The sequence below is a fragment of the Macaca nemestrina genome, chromosome 11 (assembly GCF_043159975.1).
Source record: "Macaca nemestrina isolate mMacNem1 chromosome 11, mMacNem.hap1, whole genome shotgun sequence".
NCBI lineage: Eukaryota > Metazoa > Chordata > Mammalia > Primates > Cercopithecidae > Macaca > Macaca nemestrina.
The window spans coordinates 45,680,605-45,704,360 of NC_092135.1; the positions used below are offsets into that span (position 1 = coordinate 45,680,605).

A 23,756-nucleotide genomic window follows, 5' to 3' on the forward strand; every position below is an offset into this window, starting at 1 on the left:
TATCTTGATCAATTCTCTGTTAGCTTAAAATTGAATTAGCTCAATTTTCTCCTTCCAGTTTAACAGGGTCCAGCAAATTCTCCTTAAGTACTCCTAAACCATCCTGAATCTTCTTTTCCAATTCTTGTTTCTTTAATTGTACCCTAAAATTTCCTCTTTTTTAAATCATGTTCTATCATATATAGCTATCTACATTTTTTTGAACAATTTGAAAAATACACCCATTCATATATCCTTTCCCCAGTCCCAAGAACAAGATGGCACCTACTCTGCCTTCTTCAGAGGGTCTGTGTCCAAAGCTCACCTCAGAGCTGCCTTGGGAGAATTACTCAGCCCTCATAGCAGCTCCACTGTTAGCTTCATGTGGTGGACAAGTTTTGCAGGGATGTGTGTGGGAGCATTAAAAATCATTATGTAGAAAGCCTGGCTTGAAGAACATACAGGATCAGATACTGTATGTTAGAGCAGCTACGATTAGACCTAGCTCAATTCTGCCCCTTCTTCCAGGGGACTTCAACAAATTGATCACTCCTTCATGCCCTTTCCCCAATAACACTAAACTCCTAAGTGGGAGGATTATGGCCCCAATGCCCCAACACTCTTCGCATTCCTCTTGCATTTCTTATGACCTCATCCAATCCTGTATACACAATGCAAATATTTGTTGAGCACTTACCATATGCCCAGAACTGTTCTACTACCCATTTAACCTATATGAGTATTATTGCATTTAGTCACATCAACAACACTATGAAGTAGGGATTAATTTTATCAACGTTTTTTAAATGATAGAACCAAGGTACAAAGATGTTCGGTAACTTGCCAAAGTACAAATTCACTTTATAAGTAGAAAAGTCAGAATTCGAAGCCAGAGTCTGCACTTTTTTTTTTTTTTTTAAATAGAGTCTTGCTCTATCACCCAGGCTGGAGTGTAATGGCTCGATCTTGGCTCACTGAAACCTCCACCTCTCAGGTTCAAGCAATTCTCCTGCCTCAATCTCCCAAGTAGTTGGGATTACAGGCACATGCCACCACACCCAGCCAATTTTTGTGTTTTTAGTAGAAGCAGGGTTTCACCATGTTGGCCAGGCTGGCTTCGAACTTCCGACCTCAGGTGATCAACCTGCCTCAGCCTTCCAAAGTGCTGGGATTATAGGCATGAGCTACCACGCCCTGCCAAGTCTGCACTCTTGCCCGGTAAGCAACCCTTCTTCCTACTAAGCACACTAAGGATGCTTAATTTTTGTTTGTTTGCTTGCTTAATCAATTTTTGACCTGAAAATGGGTGATTTCAGCAAACAAGATCATGAAAATGGGAGAAAACAGTTGAAAGGTCAATTGTTCAAATAAAAAGGTGCCATGGTTTGGCTCCATGTCCCAACCCAAATCTCATCTTGAATTGTAATCCTCACATGTCAAGGGAGGGATCTGGTAGAAGGTGATTGGATCATGGGGATGATTTCCCCGTGCTGTTCTCATGGCAGTGAGTTCTCACAAGAACTGATGGTTTAAAAGTGTTTGGTAGCTCTGCCTTTCCACTTCCTACTGCCTTGAGAAGAGGGTGCCTGCTTCCCTTGTGCCTGCTGCCATGATTGCAAGTTTCCTGAGGCCTCCCCAGCCAGGAAGAACTATGAGTCAATTAAACCTCTTTTGATTATAAATTACCCAGTCTCAGGTAGTATCTTATAGCAGTGTGAACATGGACTAATACAAAAGGAGAGTATCCTTGATAACTCAGAAGTTCTGCCTCATATCATGTGTTCAGCCACCGTGCGATGGCACCTCTTGAGCCAGACTGTGTTGTAGACACGCCATCGCCTAAATAACAACAGAAACTTCCTGCCTGGCCTCCTTGTCTCTAGTCTCTCACACTTTCAAACCATGTTCTGTGTTTTTCAAATTGATGATATTAAGGGTTCTAAAGTAGATTGGATCAAAATATTTAGTAAAATTATTTATATCTCTTATTTGCCTCAAAATTAAAGCTCACTGAGATAGGGACTATATCTTATGATTTTTATGTTTGCTATATTGCCTTTCAAGTAGTAGATCCTCAATAAATGTTGAAATTAGTTTAATGAGAACCTTGTCAGGTTTGGCTACTTTTCAAGGAGCTGAGTAGGGTGATCTTGATTGACAGAATATTCTGGAAAGCGGATATGTGTAGATATATACAAAATTATGCCTATATACAGTTTCTTCCTCCAATTCTGTACTGTTAGGAATGTGTTCAGCTTCAAGAAATAGAAAGACTAGCTACATGTTTCAAATGAATAGTTTCTTCTTCTTACATAGCAAGATTAAGGGTAGCAGTTGCCAGGATTAGCTCAGCTGCTCAAGTATACCTGGGGACCCAGGCGCTGTCTATTCTGTCCTTTCATCATACTCAATGTATTGGCTTTTCCTCTGCATAATTTTTATCCTATGTTTGAATGGTGGCTCTGGACATCACATCCATAGTCAGGACAGAAAGAAAGTAAAGGGAAAACACCAGCCATTCCTTTTATCAGGAAAGCAGTACTTTACCAGAAACCTCTATTTCCACCCCAAGTAGGCTATTACTCATGTATCACTGGTCAGCATTCTGTTACATGGCCACCCATCTAAAAGGAAAGCTGAGGCAGTACATTGTCTTTTCCAGTCTTCCTAGTGAAAGGAGACAAGAGAGAAGGGGGATTGGAAATTGCTATGGTTTGGCCAACCAGCAGTGCCTGCCACAGATTCTTCCCTCCCCATCTTCTTTGCCCCCATAAGAACGTCGTCTCGGGGAAATTCAGATATATGTGCTCTTTTCACCACCTCTTACCAGTCTACATATCAAAACTAGTTGTACGGAAAGAATCTGCAACTTAGGGTAAATTCTGAGTGACAATGACAATTCTGGTATTTACACGTTAAAATTAAACCAAAGCCTTAAGCTAGACTCTATCAGTACTTCTCACCATATGTAACATTGACCCACATTGACGCTCGGGATGGGATGGGTCGTTCTGTGTAACTGACTGCTCATGCGTAACTGACTCCTCCTGCAAGATATTCTTCATTGTCCCTGTCCCCCACCCCAACTGACTGTAGTAATCCAAAATGTTTCCTTTTATTTCCAAATGTCTCGTAAATGGTTCTCCAGTTGAGTACCATTGAGCTAAAGGAATGGACCTCCAGGGTGTGATGTCAGAAACCAACAGCTGGAGACTGGGTAAGAAATTGGGTTGGGAAAAAGTGTGACAATGACAGTCTAATGAGTCCATAAGACCTCCTCAGAACCCCTGAAAAGCTAATGCCAGCTGGAAAAAAAAAAAAAACCTAAATAACTTTTCATTATTGTTTGCCATTAGCTCTTCAGAAAGAAGAGATCATTTGGGATTCTTATCTGACCAACATCACTGCATTCCACAATCCATCAAAGACCACAAATGGAATGAGAACAGAGTTGGTAAAGTAGGTCTGCCACCCAGTTAAAGGAATGGCCAAGGCAGCAGGCATTTACACACACACACACACACACACACACACACACACACACACACAGGCTATGCAGAATTTTTTTTAAAGTTATATTGCAATGTCATCTGCATACCTTACAGTTCACTCACTTAAATACAATTACAGTTTTCTTTCCAAAGTGGATTTTACTCGTGTCTGAGGACTGAAAGGTTGGGCTCAATGGTCTCTAAGGGATTCTCTCCAGCTTGCTGTGCTCTTCTAATTTTCTTATTTCTGGGAGAATAAAGGATGATGGCAAGAGGATTGCCTGGCCCTGCAATCGTTGTGTGGGCAGAGACTTTCTCTGCTTCACCACCCTGCACCCAGTACACTGGGAATGTCGTGCCACTGAGCAATAATCATAACAGTTATAAATACATATTTAATAGTACCATCCTGCAAAGAGCTCAAAGATACCATTACATAAATACAGGAGTATTTATTTTCATGTCTGCATTAAGTAGCTTGGGGTTAAGGATGAATATATTTACTTCACTGACAATGAAAATGAAGGCATTTGTTTTAGATGGCTTAATCAAAGTTCCATCATTTTTCACTGGGGCAACTGCACTGATATTTCCAGTGAGAGTAATCTGCTTTTGGCCAGGAGTGGTGGCTCACGCTTGTAATCCCAGCACTTTGGGAGACCGAGGCAGAAGGATCACCTGAGGTCAGGAGTTCTAGACCAGCCTGGCCAATATGGTGAAACCCTGTCTCTACTAAAAGTACAAAAATTAGCTGGGCATGGTGGCAGGCTTCTGTAATCCCAGCTACTGGGGTGGCTGAGGCAGGAGAATTACTTGGACCCAGGAGGCGGAGGTTGCAGGGAGTGGATATCGCACCACTGCACTCCAGCCTGGGCAACAGAGAGAGACTCTGTCTCAAAAAAAAAAAAAAAAAAGTGCTCTGCTTTTATCTCTTAGGAGAATAAACTTTAATGGCAGTTTTCAACAAAGTTGAAGAGAAAAATTACAATAAAATACAATTTTTGTACAATACGCTTGATGTGCTCTTTCAAACTTGATCTTTTGTTACTAACAATGAAGACTTATCACTTACGTAGCACTTTTAATCCACAAAGCACTTTTCAAATGTTAACTAATTAAACATCATAAGCACCCTAGGAATGAGAAAGTTATTATGTTAGAATTATATGCTTTCTGTAACATGTATATTAATTACTTTATTTTGAGTTCATCAGAATATTAGTGACATCGATGAAGGAAATTTCATCTTAACTAATTAGCTGTCTTCTTTACATAAGGCTATAGAAAATGTTATTGAAAGTATTGATTAGATATTCTGAAATTTTCATTTAAATGGAATATATATGGCTTGAGACTCTTAATGTCTATTTGGTGTGACATATTGTGAATTAAAACACAATAAAGTAGCATCATTAACTAGGATTATTTTAAATCAACCATTGAGAGGGTAAAAAAAATCATCAACAATAATAAAAATTGCTAACATTTATCAAGCATCCTCTATGCCAGATACATTTCTAAGTGGTTTGCATTTATCAGTTTAATCCTGGGAACAACCTTATAATCAAGTATACAATTATTCCCATTGTACCAATGAGGAAACTAAGGAAGAAAGGTTAAATATCCTAAACAAAGTTATGGTTAGGGTCCCAGAATCCATGTTCTATAATTATATAATATACTATTAAATTGTACAATAATATACTGTCAGTGTCAGGACTCTGAGAGGCTGAGGTGGGAGGATCGCTTGAGACCAGGAGTTCAAGACCAGCCTGGGCAATACAGTAAGGTTCCACCTCTAAAACATTTCTTTGTTTAATTAGCTGGACATAGTTGTGCACGCCTGCAGTCCCAGCTACTCAGGAGGCTGAGGCAGGTGGATTTCTTGAGCCCAGGAGTTTGAGGCTGCAAATGAGCTATGATCACAGCACTGTACTCCAGCTTTGGCAAAAAAAAAAAAAAAAAAAAAAAAAAAGAGATCCCCGTCTCTTCAAAAGAAAAAAAGAAAAAGAAAAAGATTTTGCAATCTTAAAAGGTCCAAAAAGTTACTAGTATAAAATCTGTCCAGGCACCTTAGAAGTCTTAAACGTATTTAATTGTGAATATAGAAAATGAGCTAAAGTTCTGGCAATGTTTCAAATTTATGGAAAATAATGATAGATTTCATATTTTTCAAGATGATTTTAATGCTTAATATTTACTTTAAATGCACATATATTAAAAGTATTCTCCAACACCAACCACAGTTAAATTTTTGAATTTTTAATTTGTCTGTTAACATCTAAAAACAACTGTTAAACCTAACATTGAGTGGAGAAAAAAAGCCATATGTAAAATGTTTCCTGTAGATATGTAAAGTGCCTAAAGATGTGTGTGGTTGTGTGTGTGTGTGTTTTACATAATATAAGCTCAGAACAAGTGGAATAAAATACTTATATCAGGAAAGAACCAAATCTAACCTTGGTAAGCATATACTGTTTCAAATACCATAGTAAATTCAGTGGGTATTCAATAAGCATTCTTCATGCATGCAGCATCTATTGAGCTTCTGCTGTGAATCTTTGGCAAGGAAGAAGAAATTTTTTTAAAAAAATTGTCTAGCATCTTATCTATAATTGAGTATATTACTACAAATATCTTCATAGAAAAAGAAATGCTCACTTGTAGGATTCAATGTGCCAAGACACATGACTTAACATCCAGGTTGAATCAAAATAATGTGTCATCCTGCAGTTAATTGTTTCATTTTACTATGGATTAGATGTATACTTCAATTCAAATAGTGACCTTGAGTTTATCCCACTAAAACACAGGAAAAAACCTTAAGTTATGAATGTAAATTTCATGTCTGATACCCATGTTATAACAGTGGCTTCATTGTATCATCAATGTTTTAAAAGTCATCTTTGAGAAAGCTACAGAATCCTCACCTCCTTGTTGAACCAACTCAGAGCAAATTCCCCACTCTTTACCACTCCTCTTGCCATCCTTCTCCTACCACAATGCCCTCCCCACCCCTACCCACAGAGTAAGAGGCATACCCCTAAAAAGCCATATATGGTCAAAGACAAAAAAATAGGTCAAATTTTAAAAAACACTCTAGCTATTATGTCACTTATTGGGAAGATACATGCATTATACCACTTTGTTACTTTTTCTCCCCTGTAGCAATTCATCACTTCCATACTCCTGGAAGTATAAACATACGCTCAAAACAGTTAAAAACAACAAAATTAGTCATGGAGTTTACAAACCAAACATGTCAATGATATTTTGAAATGCTTGTTAATGTCAGCCTTATTAACCCTCCACTCGGAACAACTCATTTCTTTTGATTTGTCAGAAAGACAATTAACTATTTTAAAGGTATATATCACGATAGCAACAATAAAACTTGTAACGCTTAGATAGTGCATAGAAAATCAATAAGACATTTCACATTTACCTTCAAGACTGGAAAGTTTTTCTTTCACTTTCCCTTTATTTTTTAACTACAGCTTCAGGAATAAGAAACATTGTACCTAATATGTGTGTTATGTAAGGCCAGTGGAGAAAATGCCACTCACAGGCACTTGTAAATCTTAAGCAAAGCTTTCTGATTCAAGATATGGAGCCTAACCATCAAACAAATCTTCCACTTAAGAAGTCAATCATTTTGATAAAAAGCACCAAATTTGGTGATGTTAAAAGAAAGTTACAATAAAAAGAAGGAAATGTGACAAAACAGCAGGGCACACTATATTCTAACTTGTCTCACTAGGGAATTAATGTGCTGTAATGTTTGATCACAATCTAGTTGTTAAGTGAAATGATTGTGTAACAAATGAGTGTAACGTAAGTGTCACAAGGACTATCTAGATAGGGAGTGTTTCATGCCTAAGAAGGACAACATCCTATCTTAATAACTCTATGGTAGGAAGGCATTTGTTTAATAAATATTTAGTATTTTTTAACATAAAGGTAATGTTTTCCTTTGTGTGTCCACATAGTTGACATTGTATTCTGTATAGAACTATATTTGTATTATATTTATGAGTATGTATGTAGGTTTTTTGTCCTGCTTTTTTCATCTTGCATCTAACACCACATTTTCTTAAGAAAGAGTTTTGAAAATATAATTAAGGGATTCCTATTCTGCTACACAGCCTAAGTCAAAAGGAAGGAAAAGAAAGAGTGAAAAATGTACAGCTAAAAGCAGGACTTTCATTTACCATCCCCTCAAAAAGATTCTTGTCACCATTATTGATCACCTCAGGTTTAGGCATATAAATAAGGGTGTGGCATGTCAATACATCACTCTTTATGTTGCAGATGACAGAAAACCCAACTCAAACTGCCTTAAATAATAAAAGAAATGTGTAAGGCTTAAGGAGTTGGTTTTCTCTGGGAAGGCTGGATTTAACAGCTTCATTGATTTTACCAATGAACCAGTTTATCTGTATTTTCTACGTTTTACCTTCCTTGGTGTTGATTTTATCCTTCAACACCATAATCTGCCCCGAGCGGCTGCATCTGCAGCAGCTGCAAGCCTGACATCTTCAAAACACACCAGCCAAGAAAAGAAAGACTTCAAAAGTCAAAGACAAATCTTTGGTTCAGGATCTCCTTGGTCCAGGTTGGGTCACATGCCTGACTCGGAACTAATCATGAGGGCCACAAGGATGAGATATCAATAATGCAATAAAGGCCCAGTCCATGACTGAGAATAGTGTCAAGCTCATCAACCAAACCATTGCCATGGTTTAGAATGGAGGAAGATAGAATGGGAAATGACAAGGATTGTGAGACGGAATAAAACCCAATAATAAAATAGTAAAATATGTACTCTATGCCACACCAGTATTGTTCCACTGTGGTTGCTTCAGATCAGACCTTCTTGGATCTATTGTCTTCACAAAATAAAAAGGGAAATGTTAAAAATGTGCAGACGATTCATAGATGAACAACAAAAATAACGAAGTATTTGGCCTTCTTAGCCTAAGGAAGGAAAATCTGAAATCTGATCCAACAGATTCCACAAGAATTGTTGTTTTAGAAAAGCTACAATCTACTTTGTTTTCCCTTTTGGAAGGACAAAGTTGTTGATCGCTTAGATTTTTCCCCGTGACTGAATTTTTCTTGCTGTTAGACTGCCTATTCTACCAGAGAGCCAGGCTAGAATGCTCTATCGCTGTATTATGGCTTAGAGTGGCAGAATTAGCCAGGCCTCTTAGCTAAGCATATTGTCACTCACAAGTGTAACGACCACAACAAGGGCCAACTTCTATTGACTGCTTACTATGAGCTAGACAGTGTGCTAAGAGCTTTACATGCATGCTTTTTAAGGTTCACAACTCTGTTGGGTGGTAACTGTTATTATCCTCATCCTATAGGTGAGGAAACAAAGTTGAGTTTCTTCTTTGAGGTGACATCCTCTAAGTATTACAGAATTCCTTCTCCATGTCCAAAAGAAAAGCAACATAATGAACCTACTTATAATAAGCCTATTGCAGGACTCTTGGATAAGGTACTACTTTTTTAAAAGAAGAGACTCACTTTTCTTGAGGATGTATTCATGTACTCTTTGAGGATGGCTACCAAGTTTTACGGTCTTTGAATGACTGTTACAGCTATCCTAGGACAATGACCATAATTGGCCCACATAGACTATATTAGTGGAGGATTAATCTGGTCAAAGATAGTCTTAAACTATTGTTCAAATATATCTCTCTATTTTGCAAAGACACATAGACTCAGTTGAGTTTCAAGATTTCTTTTCATACTAAGTCTATAGGTATGGATTTTCTCTTTACAATTAAACCCTTTTGTAACAGATAGCTATTTCTCCTTAACAAACTGCCCCACACTCAAATCAAAAAAATGTAAGCATTGATTCTTTGTCATGTGTCTATAGGTTAGCTGAAGTGTCTTTGCTTCAGACTGGACCAGGACTACTCTGCTTCACTGCTGAAGAGGTATGACTACCTGGGGTGTATATTTATCTTGGTGGAGCCAGAAGAGAAAGAAAAATAATCCTAGTATGGAAGCATATGCCAAAACTTTGCTCACATCATATTCTCTAACATCCTGTTGGCCAAGGCAAGGTACATGGTCAAGATCCACATCAATGAGATAGGGAAATGTACCTCTTTTATGGAGGCATTTGAGGGAGAAGAGACTAAATGTTGTCTGAACAATAATTTACCACAACTCCTTGAATAAATGAGAAGAAAAGATTAACATGTATTAAGCACATACTCATTTATGCTTCAATTTAGAAAATATTAAAGAGTATGTACAATGTAGCAATTTTGTGCTAGATACTGAGGCTGCAGTAATGAACAATAACCTAGTGAGAAAACAAATGTTTATTTCCTTGTGAGCCGTAACAGCAATCCTGCTGCTAGACACACAGTCTTCCTTATTTTGCAGCTGAAGAAACTAAGGCATCAAGTGATTAAATAATTTGGCCAAAGCCACATAGATAGGGTTCAATCAGGTAAGCAGGCCTAATATGAGTGATAGAGAATAAGGAATTCATTTATTAGAGAAATTGGCCCTTACACAGTTGAGGATGTCTGTTGCCTCTAGGTCTGGTGCTGAGCCCAAGGGCCAGCAGTCAGGAGGAGAAGATAGGTATGAAGTAGGAGAGATCAAGGACAAATGGGAACCTTTTAGGAGAAACTAAACATTCACCAAATCACTCATTACCTCAAGTTCCAGTGACATGGTGACTTGTGGGATAGGCCAGCATCCTTTAGCATAGAGCTGTATGCGCCCAGGACTCTCAGAATCTGAAGGAGTCTAAGGGAGTTGTAGCAGCTGTGGGCCCAGCAGCTGCCCCTTGCCAGCAGCAAATCTGTGACACTGCACACAAACTGCAACTGCACCTGCCTGACAGCAATCTTCAAAACCTAAAAATGGTTCCCCTCCACTTCCAAACCCTGCCCAAATAATTATCACGGCCAACCCTAACCTGAAACCACATAGGAAGGGAATTTGAGGAAATTGACATGGTCCAAAGCCAGCATACTCTGTTAGAGCTCTTACTGTGAATCAATTAAAAGTAGTATTTGAAATAGGAAGATATAAAGTAAAATGATTCACTAGAACTTTCAAGTGCTGTAGTGTGGGAAACACTGAGAGTGATCGGAGAGTTTGCGTCCAGAAGCTTTTCCCCCTGCTTCTCTTTATTGTCACATTTGGGAGTTATTCCTTTTAGAGGTTGGTGACAGAATATGAGTACTTTTCATTTATTTAACATTAAATGTCATGCTTAAGGATTCTTTTTTTTTTTTTTTCCAGACGGAGTCTTGCTCTGTAGCCCAGGCTGGAGTGCAGTGGTGTGATCTCAGCTTGCTGTAACCTCTGCCTCCTGGGTCCCGGTTCAAGCAATTCTCCTGCCTCAGCCTCCCAAGTAGCTGGGATTACAGGCATGTGCCACCATGCCCAGCTAATTTTTGTATTTTTAGTAGAGACAGGGTTTTACCATGTTGGCCAGGATGGTCTTGAACTCCTGACTTCGTGATCCGTCCGCCTCGGCCTCCCAAAGTGCTGGAATTACAGGCTTAAGCCGCCACGCCCGGCCGCTTAAGGACTCTTAACACTTGTTTTTTGTCAGCATAATTCCTCTTTGATGTATACTATTTCGGCTACAAGTGATAGACCTCCAACTCAAGCTTGCTTAAGCAAAAAGGAGAAAATTTATTGGCTCAAATGCCTGGAAATTCAAGGATGACTCTTGCTTCAGGCATAGCCTCAATTCAGGAGTACAAATCATATCATTAAGGTTAGGCAGTATCCCAACTATGCTAGCCTCTGCTTATCAGTGTGTGTAAGGTTCACATTTTCCTATGCCAAATGGACTCTCTTCGCATGGAAGAAAACCCAAGTGCCCGTATTCCCAAGTGTGCATCTTTATAGCTTGAAATGCAAAAAATAAATAAGCCATTTCTCTTCCAACAGATACACACACTGACATTCCTGACAAAAGGACTCTAAGTTGTCCTGTCTGGGTCATACGCCCACCACTTGCATCAAACACTGTAGGCAGAAGGAAGAGAGACCATAATCACACAGGCTTGGGTCTTCTGCCCATTGCTACAGCCACAACTGGCCCTTCACTGAGACTGACATTTCCATCAAAACCCCCGGCATGAGGGAAGAGCAACTCCTTAAAGAACATGAGGGTTCTGGTGAAATTAAAATGACTGGTATCTGATTCACACGTACTTTAAGGGAAATAATTGTAAGGCCTCCTTTAATTGAGAGAGGGAGGATGTTGACATGTTATTTTCCCTTTTCTAGAAAGCATGGCAGTGGCATAAAGAAGCACCTTTATTAGTTTTCTGATAATAGATGGAATATAAGGAGACAAACACACACTGGCAATAGAACCAAATGCAATTTTCTATAGATAGCACTGGTCTACTACTATCCCAATTTAAAATACTTTCAAAAAATTGCCACCAGATGAACTCTTTATAGCCAGCTTTAGCTTTGAGGGAAATAAAAGAAATCTAATGGCCAACTGATATCCCGTAATGGTTTGCTTTTGTTTGGGATTTTTTATTAACAAATAATCATGCATGCAGCTGTTACACATTGGTCATTCACAACTCACATTTTTATATGAATTTTCTCATATTCTTATGTGTGTGTGTGTCTATGTGAAAGGAGAGGCTTCTAACAGTGAAGAATGGCCTCTAATTGTAATGGATTTTACTTTTAGGTAAATTGGTAAAAACTAATTTTTACAGCATGACTTTAAATGATTATTTTTCTTAATGATTTTTTTTCCAGACAGAAGGTGAATCCAGAAGTAACATAGTACTGAAGCCATTTCACAGCTAAAAGTACGAAAGGATTTATCATTCACTCCTTCCTTCACTCTGTATTGCGGGGCTACCTTATGTCATGCACTGAGCCAAGAACTAGGGATACTAAAAAGAGTAAGACAGGTCCTTGCCCTGGATAAGCTCACAGAGTGATGGAGGAAAATTCAAGAAGCACAGAAAGTGCTATAAGCCACTTATGTTCAAACGACTATTACAGCACAGAAGAGCAAACATCTACCTTTCCTGAGGGTGTCAGAGAAGTCTTTTTAGATGAGATATTTATGGAAAAATAGTAATTTTCTAATCAGAAGCCTAGAAAAGGGTATTCCAGGAAGAAAAAGCAGTATCCACTACTACAGAGCTCTTTGGACTAACTGGGTTACTGGCAGGACAGGGGACAGTAGGTAGGAGTGCCCAGGAAGCTGATGGGGGTAAGATCAGACAGAATGGGATGAGAACAGTATGTCATGTGAAGGAGTTTGGAAAGATAACTCTGGAAGCAGGGAAAAGGGTTTGTGACAGATGAGAGAGACTGGTCACACTGAGACCTTATAGAGGTTGTAGAGAAGGTTTATAGAAGGTTGTAGACAAGGGGCCTAAAGGAAGACAATGAAAGCCTACAGAGACTTCTCCGATTAGAACGGAAACTAAGTAATGGATTGAATGAAAGAGCCTAGGAGGAAGAAGGAATGAAAATATTTCTCATGTGTCTAGTTTAGGAGAAACTAGTTGTATGCAGTTACCGTTAAATATATTAGGGAAAATGAGAAGAAACAGATATAGGGGTAGAGACTGGGGCAGCAATGAACTAGAAGAGAGAACAGAGCTATGATTGCCTGTGCTACTAGGCATTAATTTTGTGTTCTGTGCAAAAGCTCATAAAATAATGTGTTTTAATCGTAACATATTACTCTTTGATATATTTTGATTAATGTCACTTATGAAAGTATTCATCATGTCAATACACGTGTTATTAAATAATAGTATGGATCAAGTCATCTATTTCCATATTCCTAATACTTTATGAGAAGTAGAATATTTTGAGTAGCAGTACTCTCATAATATATTTAGTATTGTCTTCATAATTAGTATATTTATTATAGATGCTTTGGGGGAGGGAGATACTGTCTATAAGGTATATGACTGCACAATATTTTGAGACAAAAAAGTTTTGCTGACCTCAACTGGTGATCTCTTCATTAAAGCTGAGAGCTAATACAGTTCATATTTCCTAAGCTCTATTTTTCACGTACAGATGTTTTCATCTATAGGGGTATAACAAACATTAAACCTTTTCAAATGGTATCTTTTGGTTTAATTTGTAAAACTGGAGGACTACGGATTCTGTTGAACTGGGATTAAACTGTGTGCACCAGAAACAATAATAGCTAATAGTTGTTGAATATACACAGCATTTTTCAATGATGAGAAGCATGCTTATCACTATAGTTTAACTTTCACAGTGATCTTAGATAAGGCAATAAAATGTACTGCAAAAGAGGTAACTAAGATTTTTTTTCTTATCAAATGTCAGGTCGCAGGGGGTGGTTTGGGTGTCTAGTCTTATTTCAGAGTGAGTCTTTTTCATTTACTTTTCTTAATGCATTCAAAAGTTGTTAAAGTTTCTTATATAAAAATATGATTGATTGTTACAGTGACAGTAATTGCATTTTAGCAAAAGTAACCATTATAGTAATTTTCTTCAGGGAAGAGAAATCTAACTAACTAAAGTAGCTAGTTACTTCCTCACACATTAACTCTGAAAATTTTTAACATAAAAATACTTTATAAGGGAAGTACAGAGTGAAGAACATAAAATGGCATGCAATATTTATAAAACTACTTCCATTAGGTGGCTCACAATTTTATGTAGCTGTTAATCACAAATTAAGTGAAACAAAATGGAGAGAAAAACTAAAATTTCTTTGCTATTGGGTCAATTAAACTAAGTCCTCAATTGAAGCCTTTTAAAAATGACTCTCACATATTTTTTTTTCATTTGTAAACTACAGAAGGTAATGATCTTTTAAATCAAAAAGATTTATTCATATAATGGCCTTAGAAGACTGAATAAAATAACTACATGAAGATACTATGATTGCAAAGAAAAAAACAACTATTATACATGTGCATACACAGGGTAATGTGGCATACAGTAACTTGTACATGTTAAATCACAAATGAAGCAGCATTAGCATTTAATTTTATGTATTCCACTGCACACCTGAATACTAATTAGCAACTAAAATAAGAAATGTGTGGTACTGCATGTATTGATAAAATCTCAGTTTGGTAGTCTTCAGACACCAATTTAATATGAATTGGGTACTAGGAAAAGATAGTTTATCATTTTTACAGTTTTGTTTCTAAAATCATTTTTCCTTATTATTGAAAGCAATATACTAATTTCAAAATCAGTTGAAAGTAACTGAAATGCTGGCTAAATCTGGAATTGCATTTTTAAATATTTATTGTTAACAATGTATAGACAGCAGCTGCCATAGGAGTACAAAGCAGAAGCTGCAAATTCAGTATGCAAATGCAAGAACAGTAATTCAAGATAACTTAAATCAATTGAGTCAACTCAAATTTTTCTTTTTTAGTGAGGCACAGAGAACGCTGGTACTTTGTCTCTGCCCTTCCTTAACCCTGTTTTTGAAATGGCCCCCAGAACTGCAAAAGAAAGATGTATTTTGAAGACTGAGATACAGGAAAAAGAGTTTAAACTTCAGGATTTTCCCCTGGCCGCCTCTATTCATCTCTCTCCATCTCCATTCCTTTGCCAGCCTCTGTATTTAAATTGACCTTTGCACTATCATTTGATTTATTTTTGAAGTTATCGTTATAGAAGAAAATTTCATTCACAAAACCACATTTCTTTAAATTAATACCTTCCTTTATTTTTCTATTATCCCCATAGATTACAGATCCCCTTCCATTCATTTGTACCGTTCTGCCCATCTATTGCATCTATAATGCAAACTAGCACTTATTATATATGTCAGGGAGTTCAGTGGGGGAAATTGCAGGGATGTGTGTGTGTGTGTGTGTGTGTGTGTGTGTGTGTTTGCTTTTGAGTTGCAGTTGCAGTCTAAGGATTTAGTACACAGTTGGCTTATTTTAGTCTTTCAGCAAAGTCCTATTTGCTTAATGTATGGCTGGTATCTCATGTATTTATTAGCAGAACACAAAGGTAAAAGGTAATTTTAAAATAATCACAGATGGAGACATCAAAATAAAATGTTTCAAAGAGAAGGACGCAATAAATATCTACCAAGAAAATCACAAGGACTATATCAGTTAGGATTCTTCTAGTTACAAACAACAGGAAATCCAACTCAAATTTGCATGAATACTAAAGGGAATTTATGGGCTCATATAAGTAATAGTCCAGAAGATGGGAGACTTAGGTGCAAATGATGAGCTCCAGTTCCATTGGGCTGCCATTCTCTCGGTTCTTTCATTCTTTGATTTTTAGGTCTGCCCTTAGGCTACTTTCTTTCCAGGTTGCAAACTTTAGCTAGCAGCAACCGGGATCATGTTATTTCTCATTTACATCTCCCAAGAGAAGGCATGTTCTCCTTCGGCCAAAAAAACATCAAAGTCTGAGCTTCATTCTGACTGGTCCAATTTAGGTAATTCTTGAGTCATTTGTAGTGGCAAGAAGGAAAGATATATTGGTAGGGACCAACTTCAGCATGTACCTGGCACATGCTGATATAACCCCATAGGTATATAACATATTGAAATGCTTCTGTACCAGAGGATAAGTAGCCAGTATTCTAAGTTCCCCCCTCTCTCCGCTAAAGTGTTCCCTGTACCAGCATCCCAGCCTGGAATGCCCCTGACTTCTCTACTATCCAGCTGTTAAAAAGTTAATACCTGCAAAGCAAGCATTCATTTGGACCCTGTTACAGCAATGCAGCAGACGCCTCTTCTGCTTGGGTGGATCATGTACTGGTTGTTAGACATCTTGACAGTCATACAAGCCTTCAGCTGAGGGCAGGACCAATCACACTATATTGGTTCCATAGGGTTGCCATAACAAAGTACCACACACTGAGTAGCTCAAAACAATAGAAATTTACTCTCATTATTGTATAGCCCTAGAAGTCCAAAATCTAGGTGTTGGCTGGGCCATGCTCCCCATGAAGGCTCAGGGAAGAATCCCTCCTCATCTCTTCTAGCTTCCAGTTGTTGACGGCAATCCTTGGTGTTCCTTGGCTTGATGCATAACAATTCCCATCTCTGCCTCTGTCTTTACATGGTGCCTTTCTTCTGTGTCTCTGTCTAAATTTCCCTCTTCTTGTGATTCATTTAGGGCCCACTGTAATTCAGCATGACTTCCTCTTGACTTGATCACATCTTCAAAGACCCTATTTCCAAACAAGGTCACATTCACAGGTTCTGAGTGAATATGAATTTGAGGGGAGGAACTATTTAACCCAGTACACTCACCCAAGTGGAATGGCTGTTATGCAGCAGAAAAGTAGCAAAGTGATGTTGGGGAAATGACCACAATGTCCACTACAGATACCGGACTCTCTGGGTCTTTGCTCTCCTCACTTACCTAGTTAAAGTCAACAGCTTCATGGTTGAACTGGCATGTCAAGTTTTATTTGCATAAGACTTTCAGAGCTGGCTCCCATACTGCTTAACCTCATTTTTAACTCTAAGGCCTGAATCCATGGACTTCAAAAAGTAGATTAGAGAAGGAGGTTGGCAAAGAGTTCTTAAATCCACATGCTAGTTCACACAACATCAGTAGAGTGAACAAGCAATACATCTCATCTGTGTAAGTACTATTATTTTTCAAGTGTATGTAGCTGTGATTAATTAAATAAAAATTTACTTAAAACCTTCTTGCATTTATAATATCTCATTGTCATTATGTATTTTCTCTATCAACAGATAATAGAGAACTATTGCTACTGTACTTTAGCACTCTGGCCTCTATTAGAAGGGCCATGGGATTCAAGTCTGTCCTCTGTAGTGAAGGTGAAAACAACAATGGCTCAAATAAATAGTCATTGATTTCCTTCTTATATAAGAGCTGGAGGGCTGGACACGGTAGCTCAAGCCTGTAATCCTAGCACTTCGGGAGGCCAAGGTGGGCAGATCACTTGAGGTCAGGAGCTTGAGACCAGCCTGGCCAACGTAAGCCATTTCTAAATGACTTATGTGGCTCTGCTCACTGAAAACACTGGCCATCACCTCTCAATGTTGTTCATTACCCCACTTTTCTGCTTTAGACGTATTTGTAAGCCATTTCTAAATTTACTAATCGTTGTTCAAGGCTTGGTTTTTTTTTTTTTTTTAGAGACTTTAGTCTCTTCGATATGGAGATAATTTTTTGGTCTACTTTCCATAGAAATTTCCTGAAGTTTTCTGACGTTTTCTGGAGTTCTAAGCTTCTTAACCAATAGATATGCAATATTTGTTATTTCAACGAAGCAAACGTCTCACTCTCTAAAAGTTTGAATTGCGAAGTGAGGTGAATATAGATAGATTTCCTCAAAATACATTCCCCAAATTACGTTTCATTATGAGCAATACATTTGCAAGTCAGGTAGTTCCTCCTCATCTCCAGCTTTTCTTCATCCTAATCCTTGTGCTGGTGGGTCTCTTGGCTACGTATACCCATCTTCTGGTATCCACAGTCTACTTATGTGGCTTAAAACCCTAATGAACATTTTCTCTTCTTAGTCTAATAAGCATTTTAATCTCAAACTTAACATATCTAAATCCACACTTCTGATCTGTCCCTCATTCTCATTTCCAAACATGTTAATGTCCCAGTCTTAATCTTTCATTTACCAACGACTCCAGTTTCTTAAGCTAAAATCTTTAGAGTCATCCAGAATTTTATTTGTCTCTTTTTTCTCACACCCTACAAAAATCCTTCAGCCCCTATATGCAAAATATATCCAGATTACAACCCCTTCTGACTGCTTCCTTTGCTACCCACAACTCTGATTCAAGCCACCACTACCACTTGTGTGGATCACTACAGTAACCTCCTCATTGATCTTCCCTGCTTCTGTTCTGGTCCTTCTAGCAGTATCTTCTCAACAGAGGAGTCAGACTGCTTTCTGGTTAAACCATAGTCAGATATTATCATTCCTCTGCTCAATCCCCTCTATTCAGAGTAACACCCAAAGTCCTTACACCGCCTCCAAGGTGCCACATGATGGGGCCTCTGCTATCTTTCTGGTTGCATCTCCTACTCTCCCCAGACACACCTGCCTCTTTGCTTCAGGATAAAGTACTTGCCATTGTCTCTTCCACCAAGTATTCAAATGGTTCACTCCCTCCTCTCCTTCAAGTCTCTGCTCAAATGTTACCTGCTCCTGGCACAACTTGTTCTCCTACAATGGTGATCATCATTTGATATACTATATATTTCACATGTTTATATTGTTCAATGTTTGTCTTCCCCAGAAGAACATAAATTCTTGTATAAAAGTAATATTTGTTAAATAGTATTGGTTTTTTCGTTTTGTTTTTTGGGTTTGTTTGTTTGGTTTTTTGCTTCGAGACAGGGTCTCCCTCTTTCACCCAGGCTGGAGTGCAGTGGCTTGACCATGGCTCACTGCACCTTAACCTCCCGGGCTCAAGTGATTCTCCTGCCTCAGTCTCCTGAGCAGCTGGGACTACAGACATGAGTCACCACACCTGGCTAATTTTTAAATAATTTTTGCGTGTGTGTGCAGATTGGGTCTTACTGTACTCCCCAGCCTAGTCTTGAACTCCTGGATTCAAGTGATTCTCCTGCCTCCACCTTCCAAAGTGCTGGGATTACAGGCATAAGCCACTGTACCTGGCCTATTCTAAGTTTTATTTACTACATATTTTCAGCTCTTAAACCTGTACCTGGCATAAAGAAGAGCACAACAATATTTGACGTATGAATGAAAGTATATTTTTTAAATTTTTTAAACATAAACCTTTTCACAAAAATAAATAGGCATGCAAATATCCCAAATAAATTTAAAAGAAACTCATACCTATAGAGTGCCAACCACGTGTCAGGCTCTGGGTAGCACTTTACAAGTATGGAATTTTCATAGCAGGTCCTGTGTGATTGGTCTTATTATAAACACTTACCGACGAGATGTTACATAACTAATTTTAGAAGTGGAAAAAGTCAGCACATGCGTAATATGCTCAAAGTCTGACTTATCTGACTCCAGAGTCCATTCTTTTAACACGCCTCTTTGAAAACAAACAAACAAACAAAAAAACGCGATAACAACAGCAATAAAAAAAGATGGGGTGGGGCTGTATGCGGTGACTCATGCCTGTAATCCCAGCACTTCAGGAGGCTGAGGCGGGTGGATCACTTGAGGTCAGGAGTTCGAGACCAGTCTGGCCAACATGGTGAAACCCCGTCTCACTAAAAATACAAAAATTAGCCTCACGTGGTTGTGCATGCCTGTAATCCCAGCTACTCAGGAGACTGAGGCAGGAGAATCCTTTGAACCCAGGAGGCAGAGGTTGCAGGGAGCTGAGATTGCGCCACTGCACTCTAGCCTGGGTGACAGAGCGAGACTCAGTCTCAAAAAACAAAACAAAAAACAAACAAACAGATGTCATCAAATTTTTGTGTAAAAGAGTACAGCTAAATGCCTAACTAGGATTCCAAGTGTGTGAAAATTAGAAACACAAATTTTGAAAAGGAAAAAAAAAAAACTCAGCAGGCCGGGCAAGAGACTGAGTGCAGATTGGAATGGAACACCTGTACAGTCAAGCAGATCAAGAGATTCTGGCTAGAGAAAATACTCTGAAAACCCTATCTTCTCTTCTCTTGTGTGGCCATCACAGAAGCAGTAGTAGCCAAAACAAAAGCCAGTCCCTTTGTGACATGTGACCAGAGCAAGAACTGGAAAAGTCATTTCAATGCGCCTTCCCACATTCACAAGAAGATTATGTCTTCCCCACTGTCCAGAGAGCTAAGACAGAAACGGAACATTCAATCCATGTGCATGTAAAACGATGATAATGTACAGGTTGTCCAAGGACACTACAAAGGCCAGGAAATTGGCAAAATAGTCCGGGTTTAGAGGAAGAAATACATGATCTACATTGAATAGATGCAGCGGGAGAAGGCTAATGGCACAACTGTTCCTGTGGGAATTCACCCCAGCAGGATGGTTGCCACTAAGCTAAAACTGGACAAAGAGTGCAAAAATATCCTTGAACCAAAAGGCAAATCTCACTAAGTACAAAAGGGAAAGGACAAATTCGAGGAAGAAACAATTCAGAAGATGCAAGAGGCCAGGTGCAGTGGCTCACGCTTGTAATTACAGCACTTTGGGAGGCCGAGGCAAGGGTTGCTTGAGCCCAGGAGTTCCAGGTTGCAGTGAGCCATGATCACGTCACTACAGTGTAGCCTGAGCAACAAAATGAACCCTGTCAAGAAAGAAAGAAAAGGAAGAAAGAAAGAAAGAAAGAAAGAAAGAAAGAAAGAAAGAAAGAAAGAAAGAAAGAAAGAAAGAAAGAGAGAGAGAGAGAAGGAAGGAAGGAAGGAAGGAAGGAAGGAAGGAAGGAAGGAAGGAAGGAAGGAAGGAAAGAAAGAAAGAAAGAAAGAAAGAAAGAAAGAAAGAAAGAAAGAAAGAAAGAAAGAAAGAAAAGAAAGAAAAGAAAAGAAAGAAAGAAAGGGGAGAGGGAAGGAAGGAAGGAAGAAAGAAAGGAAGGAAGGAAGAAGGAAATAATCTTATATACAATTTTTATTAAAAACTGCTAAAATATATTTTTAAAAATCTTAGCCCTATTCCTGTGTACACCTGCTACCCCACATTCCCACTACTCAAAAGGTAGAGGATGGTTTTAAGTTCTTACTTAGTGATTTGATATCAGTTTGCACCAGAAGAAAGACATAATCAAAGACTTCCAGGAATACAAGTAGGGCCCTCTTTATGAAAGAGTTCTCCTCTCTTTGTCAATTATAAAACAGTAGAAAGGGCACTCCTTTGCCCTGCTGCTGACCATGTGAAGAAACCTGAGCCCGGCTCTACCTCTGTTCTTCTGGAAGTCTTCTTTACTTTGAAAGATGCATTACCTTTGAAAACAACTATGTTTTAAAAATAATCCAAAAAAGGAAGAAGAAAGAGGGCAAATGTAATGGCACACCCTAGATATAAGGAAATGTTCTTGGGAAACATTTGCAAGTAGGTACCTGAAATTTTTTTAAACCACATCAATAAAAGAAGAGATTATATGAATGACTTTTGAATATTGAAACTTCAAGTATGTTGGCAAACAAGAAGGCCCATAAAATAAGACAACACCCTTTCTAACTTCCCCTAAGGTCTCTAGCCCATAAACAGACATTCTACAGGAACATTTATAGAAGAAATTTCTATTTGGAGCCAACAGAAGCCTCACAATTGCCAGTATCTCTCAGACAATAAAGACAATAATAAGTGCCTTAAGATTTCAATTCTTTATGTTATCTGATCTGAAGTTTCACTGGTTTTATTTCAGAAGTAGTGTCTAGGAGAAAACTAAAATGTATATAAAAATCTGGGATTTTAAAAGCATTTTATGCCTTGGCTTTCTTTAGAGAATTTTGTAGAAGACAGACAAAATATTAAAACCATAGCTGAAACAAGGCAATAAATTTGAATTTACTAGAGCAAAGTCAGAATTTTAGTACCAATAGTACAAATCTACATATTCACACATTCATTTCTCTATTGTACATATTTTATATAACACAACTGTCCAATATCCATGCTTATGTTTTCTCTAACAATTAGAAACATGGCTTGAGATGTACTGCAAATGAAAATATTCTTCAACATACTAAATTTCACATTACAATGTCTAGCTCAGTACTAAGACTTGGGTGACAGCTGCAGCTTTTCAGAAGCTAGCATTTAAAGGTAGTAATATTCTAGGAAGCACTTAAAGAAGACACATTGTCCCCATCTAATTTAAGGTAGAGAACTGTATATATATAAAAAAAAAAAAAACTGGCAGAAATTCAGCAAACAGAAGCCTGTGTCTCACAGCAAAAGACAGTTGGACAACTTCTTCAAAAGATAGTAAGATATTATTTAAGTCATTTATTTCTCTACTTACTAGGAAAAATTAGAATGTCTCATCAAATCCAGTATGTGCCATTTTTTAAAATTACATGCCCATAATTAAGTGGTTGAGTTCACCTACATATTTGAGCTAACATATCAAACAAAGAAAACAGGCTTGGCCACAAAGTCAATAAAAGTCAAATAAAAGGCCAAACTAAACAGATGAGACACCATGCCCTGAAGATCAACAAAGGAGATCACTGTTAGGTGAGGCAGGTTTAGAAACTTTTGGCAAGGAGGATTTGCTGTGCCCATCACAAGCACAAAGCAACTCATTCAAGCTAGTTAAACACAATCGTACTGCAAGATTGATGGATAATTGATTGCCTACAACTGAATTTCTTTTTTTTTTTTTGAGACGGAGTCTCACTCTGTCACCCAGACTGGAGTACAGTGATGCTATCCTGGCTCACTGCAAGCTCTGCCTCCCGGGTTCACGCCATTCTCCCACCTCAGCCTCCCGAGTATCTGGGACTACAGGTGCCCACCACCACGCCTGGCCATTTTTTTTTTTTTTTTTTGTATTTTTTTAGTAGAGACAGGGTTTCACCGTGTTAGCCAGGATGGTCTCGACCTCCTGACCTTGTGATCCGCTTGCCTCAGCCTCCCAAAGTGCAGGGATTACAGGTGTGAGCCACTGCTCCCAGCCGCTAATTTTTCATATTTTTTAGTAGCAACGAGGTTTTGCCATGTTGGCCAGGCTGGTCTTGAACTCCTGACCTCAGGTGATCTACCCACCTCAGCCTCCCAAAGTGCTGGGATTACAGGCATGTGCCACCGTGCCTGGCTGAATTTCTTTTACCATACTGTACTAAAGTTAAACTCCAATAAGCCTTACATAGACAGCCCAGAGATATTTTTTAAACTTTTGGTAATAACAGAGTAGTAACAAATAGGTAGTTTTGTATTTGTTAATTTTTTTAAATAAAGAGAGGGAGATATATATATACACACACACACATATATATATACACACACATATATATATATATATATATATATGAGATGTGATGGCAAGAATGACGGCTGATGTTAAGATAATAATGCAGTATTCCTGTTTTAATACAATCCTCATTCAGGTGTATCCCTCCTAAAATAACTCTATACCTTTTGAACACCTGTCATCACGTGGTCTAGTCTAGGGTACCAAAGAATCCATAATATAACCATATTTGCCATTTCTGGGATTTGTCAGAAGAAACCTCCATTCATTAAACTTTGCAAAGCACAATTTCTTCTCCCTCATGGCATTCATCAGGATTCTTCCTGCAGATATTACAATTATACACCTAGAAAACTCAATAGACTTGACTAAAAAACCATTTAGCAAAGTATTAAGGCACAAAATTAATATACAGAACTCAAACAATAAACAG

At 38.3% G+C, this 23,756-nt stretch overlaps 1 pseudogene; it reads left to right on the forward strand.

Moving 5' to 3' along the window:
* Nucleotides 1-17,253: 17,253 nt before the first annotated feature.
* LOC112428626 (large ribosomal subunit protein uL24 pseudogene) lies at nucleotides 17,254-20,589 on the forward strand (annotated as a pseudogene).
* Nucleotides 20,590-23,756: the final 3,167 nt, after the last annotated feature.